Here is a 7472-nt window from a genome sequence, read left to right on the forward strand (position 1 = left end):
GCATTAACAATAAATTCAAAATAGCAGAAAGCAAGTAGTAAATAAGTTGTGAATAATATATGGAGAAACAGTTAAGGCTTCAGAGATATCTATTTTCCGGATTGACTTTTCTTACTAACTATTTTAATCATGCAAGATTTAATTCATGGCAAACTATAAGTGACTAAACCCTAATTCCTTAGACCTTTTTAGTCTCCTCTAACCTTCATCAACCACCAATTCCTTGGTCATATAATTCTGATTAGAGGCTGAAGTTCAATTCTAGTTATATGCCACAAAAACCCTATTTACCCAAATATAAGAGGATTATATGTCACGTATCCCGTTAAGTCCAGATAATTAGAAGTTTAGGAGAATATATTTTCAAGTTGTTGATCAAGTAAAGAGCTTTTCCAAGTTATACAAGAACTCAATTAGAACAAGGGTCATACTTCCGTTCCACTAAAATTCATAAAATAAAGAACGAAAACAATTCTTGAAATATAAATCAGTACGCGAATTAAAATAGAAAAGTAATAGTATCAATCCATACAATAGACAGAGCTCCTAACCTTAACAGTGGAGGTTTAGTTTCTCATCGTTCAGAGAGAGAAACTAGGATTCATAAAACTGTAAATTGCGGAATGAGGTTGAAGAGAAGAGATGAGAGAAGATCCCGAAGGGCTGATTCTTTTCCCATTTATATCTAATCCTAATTAATGTAAATTATATTTCCTAAAACTAAATAATATCTTTTCCTAATTTAAAATAAAATAAAATTTAATCAAAATAAATTCCATTCTGCGTGCAGCCTTGTATGAGTGAATGGGGACCACTTTTGTACTAAAGGTTGTGGCGCTAAACTTGGAAGAAACCAAGTTTGACGTGGAGTTGGCAGAGCTCATACTTTCCTTGGATCCTTTGAGTTGGTGCCGAACTTGGGTAAGCTCAAGTTCGGCGTGGAGATGGCAGCATGTGGCTTTCTTTATAGACTTCATATTGATGCCAAACTTGAGCTCCCTCAAGTTTGGCCTGGAGTGGACCACACTGCCTTCCTTGGAGTACTTTTGAGTTGGCGCCAAATTTGAGCTTCCTCAAGTTTCATGTGAAGTGGTCCGTACGAAATGGAAGAAATGGGTATACTATTATATATCGTTATAAAGCTCTGAAAGTTAGCTTTTCAATGCCGCTAGGATCACATCAATTGGACTCTATAGCTCAAGTTCTTCTTGTTTGAGTGTAAGGAGGTCGGAGTTGAAAGCGTCATTCTCTTTCTTCCTTTTCTGCTACAAAACGCCATCAAATCAATCCAAATGCTACCTGAAATAAACAGAATTGCACACAACTCAAAGTAGCATCCATAATGGCTTAAAGATATTTAAATCTTGATTAAACTCAACAATTTGAATGCAAATTCACTAGGAAAAGATAAAGAAGATGCTCACGCATCAAACTACCAACTTGATTATACATCTCTCAGACGACTATTCCACGACTTCGTTAGGGACTTCTCGAGACACCAGTTCAGCCAATTTACGGGGAGATTAGGGTCTCTGTGGTAAAGGCTAGAACTCAAAGATGCAGCATTCTCTAATCCGGAATATTCGACCATGTCTGTGGCATTTTAAGTAGGATCATTAAGGAGAATGGACCGTAGGAACGTAACCATCAATCAGACTGGATGCACACTAACCCTGGTGTTCAGATCTGGAGGAGTATTGACGACCTCTCAAGAAAGGCGTTGATCACATATAGCCTGCCATAGAAGAAATCATTCACAAGCAAAGAAGACAGTAAGACCAGAGTTAATTAAGAAAGACAAAGCAACTCCAATCCTTAACCATCTTCCTGTTACTGATTCCTTTCAAATTCACAAAGTATTTTATACACTTTTTATTCCTTTTCATGCCTTTAAACCAAATTCAAACTAACAACCTCTTGATTTTGCCTGCCTAAGACCTGCAAGATAACCATAGCTTGCTTCAAACCACAATCCTCGTGGGATCGACACTAACTCGCTCAGGTATTACTTGGACGACCGAGTGCACTTGCTGGTACAGTTGTACGAAGTGTGGGATTCGTGCACCAATTTTTTTGCGCCGTTGCTGGGGATTGTTCGAGTTTGGACAGCTGACGGATTATATTGTTCCCTAGATCAGGTATTGTCTTTAATTTTTGCAAGAGTATTTTATTTTATTTTTCTTCTCCCTATTTTCGAAAAAAAAAATCAAAAACCTTTTTCAAAACTTTCTATTTTCTTTGTTTAATATTTGTTCTTGGTATGAGTCTTTTTGTTTGTGTTCTTGTTGAGTTTTTCGATTTTTTTCTTTTTCTAATTTTTTTTCAAAATTAACGTCTTTTGTTTGAGTCTTGTGTCAAATCTTTAAGTTTGGTGTCTTCTTGTGTTTTTCTTTTAAATTTTTTGAAAATTTTGTGTTTAATTTTCAAAATTTTAAGTTTGTTGTCTTTTGCATGTTCTTGTGTTCTTTGAATTTCTTTGAATTTTGTTCTTTGTGTTCTTCTTAATCTTCAAGGTGTTCTTGTGTTTTCTTTTTGTTTTGATCTTAAAATTTTTAAGTTTGGTATCCCTCTGTGTTTTTCTTTAAATTTTCGCACACTAGGTCCATTTAGATCTAAAAATTTTAAGTTTGGTGTCATTTTGTTGTTTTTCTCTTTCCTCATTAAATTAAAAAAAAAATATCTTTTCTATCTTATCTTTTAATTAATTTTCGAAAATTAACAATAAAATTCAAATTTAATTTCAAAAATCATATCTTATCTTATCTTTTCAAAATTCAAATTTCAAAATCATATCTTTTTCAAAAATATTATCTTATCTTATTTCAAAATTCAAAATTCAATCTTCAAATTTTAAAATTTAAAATTCAAAATTTTAAAATAAAATATTTTTTATCTTTATCTTATCTTGTTTCAAATTCAAAATTCAAAATTTCAAATTTCAAAATTTAAATTTTAAAATTTAAATTTCAAAATATTTCAAAATTTAAAATTTAAAATTTAATTCTCAAATTTAAAATTTAAATTTCAAATCTTTTTAATTTTAAAACTTATCTTTTCTTAACTTCTTTATCTTATCTTTCTTATTAGTTACTTATCTTCTCTCTCTTCTTTTTCAAAACTTTCTAACTAATTATTCTCTCTTCTAATTTTTGAAAATTCTATTCTTCTTCTCTCTCTCTTCTATTTTCGAAATTCATTAACTAATTTCCTATTCCTTTTAATTAATTAAACTTAATTTTTGAAAAAATTAATAAATAAACTAAAAAAATACTTTAATTCTTGTTTATCTTTTCTACTTCTATTTCTTCTTCTACTCCTTCTATCTTCATTCCTTCTCTTCTTATACCTTTCTTCATCATGAACCCAAATGGGATTGAAGAGTTCAGAAGAACTCTGGGTTCCTATACAAACCCTACTGCTGACTTCTATGGAAGAAGTATTAGTATACTAATGACAAGTCATCTTATGCTAGTTTCACAAGCATTTTCCTCTTGTTTCATTAAGTTTTTATGCACTTTCTTGCACAATAAGTAAGCAATTGGATTGAAATTTCATGCATTTCGCAAGTCAATTAAACATGGTTGTTTATGTAATTTTTCATAAGGTCTTATGCTACTTTTACTAGATGTTATCAATGATGCAAATACCTCATGATTACAGCAAACTTTGAGGCAATTGTTTGATTGATTGTAGGTGGAAATAAGGCAAGAAAGAAATAAGAAAGAAGAGGAGGAAACAGAGCAAAAAAGTATTGAAGAAGAGAGGGAGATGCAACGTTGGTGGTAACGTTGATCCACCAACATTGCAGGCAACATTTTTGGAAGAAAAAATGGTGCAACGTTGAGGGCAATGTTGGTGATCCAACGTTGCCTCAAACGTGGATTTGGAAAATTTTTCAAAACTACTAGTGCTGGCGTTGGAGGGAACGTTGGAGGTCCAACGTTACCTCCAACGTCTTCGATGGTTTTCAAAAGCTGGAGCCAGAGAAATTTTGGGTGACGCGTACGCGTGGATATGCAAAACACACATACGCATGAGCTGCGCGCACGCATAGAATGACAAAATTCACCATTCATGCGTACGCGTGGGTTACGCGTGAGCGTGAATGAACGAATGTTGGAGGTCCAACGCTACCTCAATCGTTACCCTCCAACGTATGCGACAAGCAGCCCAAAATTGGATTTAAAAAATTGCAATCGACGCGCACGCATACATGTGCATGCATATTTTGGCCAGACACGCCCACGCGTGAGCGACGCATACGCGCAAAACTCTGTTTTGATGCATACGCGTAGAGGACGCGCACGCATGGGTGGAAAAATGTTGGTGCACCAACGTTGAGTCAAACGTTGGCGCCAATGCTTATTCTTTTGGAAATCCTTTCTCAAAACCAACTGATAAACCACTATTTTATGGTTTATCTTGTGTTTAATTGAATGGTTTCATCAAGTCTTCACCCACTTATTCATATGATTTGCATGATTTTACATTTTCCTTCATGATTTTGTGCTATGATTGAAAACATGTTACTTTAGTCTTAAATTTCCTATGTTTAATCCTCTCTTATTACCATTCGATGCCTTGATGTGTGTGTTAAGTGTTTTCAGAGATTATAGGGCAGGAATGACTTAGAGGATGGAAAGGAAGCATGCAAAAGTGGAAGGAATACATGAAACTGAAGGAACTGCTAAAGCTGTCCAGCCTGACCTCCTGGTACTAAATCGATCATAACTTGAGCTACAGACGTCCAAATGACGCTGTGCCAGTTGCGTTGGAAAGCTAACATCCGGGGCTTCGCAACGAAGATAGGTGACATGCACGCGTGAATCACGCGGACACGTGACCTGGAAAAAATGCAATTCGCGTGAACGCGTGGATGACGCTCCCGTGTGACTTTGCAACGACCTGTACATACCAAAAATCACTGGGGGCGATTTCTGGGCTGTTTTTGACCCAGTTTTCGGCCCAGAAATCACATATTAGAGGCTATAAAGTGGGGGAATCCATTCATTCATAACAACAATTCATACAACATTCAAAAATTAACAATTTTAGGTTTTAGATGTAGTTTTAGAGAGAGAGAGGTTCTCTCCTCTTTCTTAGGTTTTAGAATTTGGATTTCTTTTATTTTTATGGTTATTTCTTCAATCTAGGTTCAACATTCCTTTAAATTTATTTTCTCTTCTACTTTTATTCTATTACTTTAGTTGATTACTTGATGTTGCCAATTTGGCTTATGAATTCTTATGTTTAATTTGATTCAATATAATTTGAGGTATTTCAGATTTATGATTGTTTTATTCCATTTATGATGCTTTCAATATAATTTAGATTTTTCCCCTTTTGGCTTTGGTTAAGTAATTGGTGACACTTGAGTTATCAAACTCAGCGGTTGATTGAGAATTGGAAACTGCTGATTGATTTGGATCCCTCTAAAGCTAGTCTTTCCATAGGAGTTGACTAGGACTTGAGGAATCAAGTTAATTAGTCCACTTGACTTTCCTTTATTTAGTAAGGGTTAACTAAGTGGGAGCAATAACAATTCTCATCACACCTGATAAGGATAACTAGGATGGGATTTCCAGTTCTCATACCTTGCCAAGAGTTTTCTTTCTAATTATTAATTTATTTTTCTTGCCATTTAAATTACTTGTTCCTTATTTCAAAAACCCATAAATATACCTTTTTCCCATAACCAATAATAAATACACCTCTCTGTAATTTCTTGAGAGACGACCCGAGGTTTAAATACTTCGATTATAAATTTTATTGGGTTTTGTTACTTGTGACAACCAAACTTTTATACGAAAGGATTCTCTGTTGGTTTAGAAACTATACTTACAACGTGATTATTTTTATAAAATTCTTTACCGGCAGAAATCCAATCGTCAAAAAAAATGGCGCCGTTGCCAGGGAATTGCAAACGTGTGCCTTATTATTGGTTATTGCAAATATTTTATTTTGCTTGTTTATTTGCTTTTATTTTTGTTTTTAATTTTTATTAGCTTTTATTTGTTTTTTATTTTTATTAGCTACTATGAGTTCTCACTCTCGTCGCTTTGAGTTTGGTTCTAATGTTGTTGGAAGGAATGGAAGTTATAACAGGAACATGCATCAAAGTCGAAACAATCAAAGATGGAAGTAGCCACGAGGATCTGATCAACCCTTTCGGTAGCAACACCTTCCAAGATACCCTGGACAACGACCATCTTACAATGCATGCCAAGACAATAGATATGGTGGACCTCTTCATGACAACCAACCTCCACCAGTACACTATAGTCAAGAACCATTCCGAGGTGCGTATCAACATAATAGATATGGTGGACCCCCTTGTGGTTACCAACAAGCCCCATCATATGCCGATGAACCACCTCCTCAACATAGCTATGAACCACTACTTCACAAGCCACCCACCATCATTCACCTCCATATGACCCTAACCCTTACCCACCCCAATTCCTACCTCCAAGAACCACCACTTCCATATGCACCATGTCCATATCCATCAACCCGAGAATCACAGGAGCGTCTCAAGAAAACAATGAATAAATTTCATGCAACCCTTCACCAATTGGATCAAGCGATCAATCGATTAGCTTCCCGACGTTCGAACACTCAAGGAACTCCCATGGCTTCATGTGGACAATTTAATGAAGAACGTCGCATGAAGGAGATACTAGAAACTCTAATGGATAGTACGGAGCATGACTTTGTACTGGAACAAGTAGAGAAAGCCATAATTATCGAAGAAGAAGAATCGGTTGAAGACTTAGGAGATGCTGAACCTCCATGGGAACTAAGAATTGTGTAAAATTCTGCCAAGTGGTTTGCAATCGATGCTAAGGAGGATAGTGCACAACCCCCGAAGCATGTATCTTATGAAGAACTGGACGGAACAGATCAAGAAGCAAGTTTCTTTGGTACTGATCACTATGAATCAAGTTCTGCTAGTAATGAACTTGCATCCGCAAGTGAATTCTTTGAGATTGAAGAATCTTCCCCAAGTGAATACGAAGATGATGCGGAGGTAGACTTTTCTCAACCTCCAATTTATGACTTGAGTGATAAGGAAGATATCGAAGACTTTGATCAAGACGTGGTTGCAGTTAAAGAAGTTTGCAAAGAAGTGGAAGAATTCACAGAAGAATATAAGGGAGTAGAGCTTGCAAAACCAATGGAAACACCTATCCCAAGGCCATTACCACCCAATACAAACTTCAAGTGGGTAAAATCCTTAGCCTTTATCTTTACTTTTCCACTTGAATATGGTTTGCTTGAAACAGATGGCCAGCTTAGAGCTCTTTGTGGCTTTAAGAGTAAGAGGGAATTGGCTCGCACTCAGAGCTGGTATGCAAGATTCAATAAAGCTCCACGCTTCAATTTGAGGTACAAGGATTGGTTTCGAGTTCGATTGAATGGGTCTCGGAAGATGTTTGGTCATCTTAGTGAGAATTCAAATTCCGTACTAC

Source organism: Arachis ipaensis, chromosome B5 (genome assembly GCF_059453495.1).
Source record: "Arachis ipaensis isolate K30076 ecotype BB chromosome B5, ASM5945349v1, whole genome shotgun sequence".
NCBI lineage: Eukaryota > Viridiplantae > Streptophyta > Magnoliopsida > Fabales > Fabaceae > Arachis > Arachis ipaensis.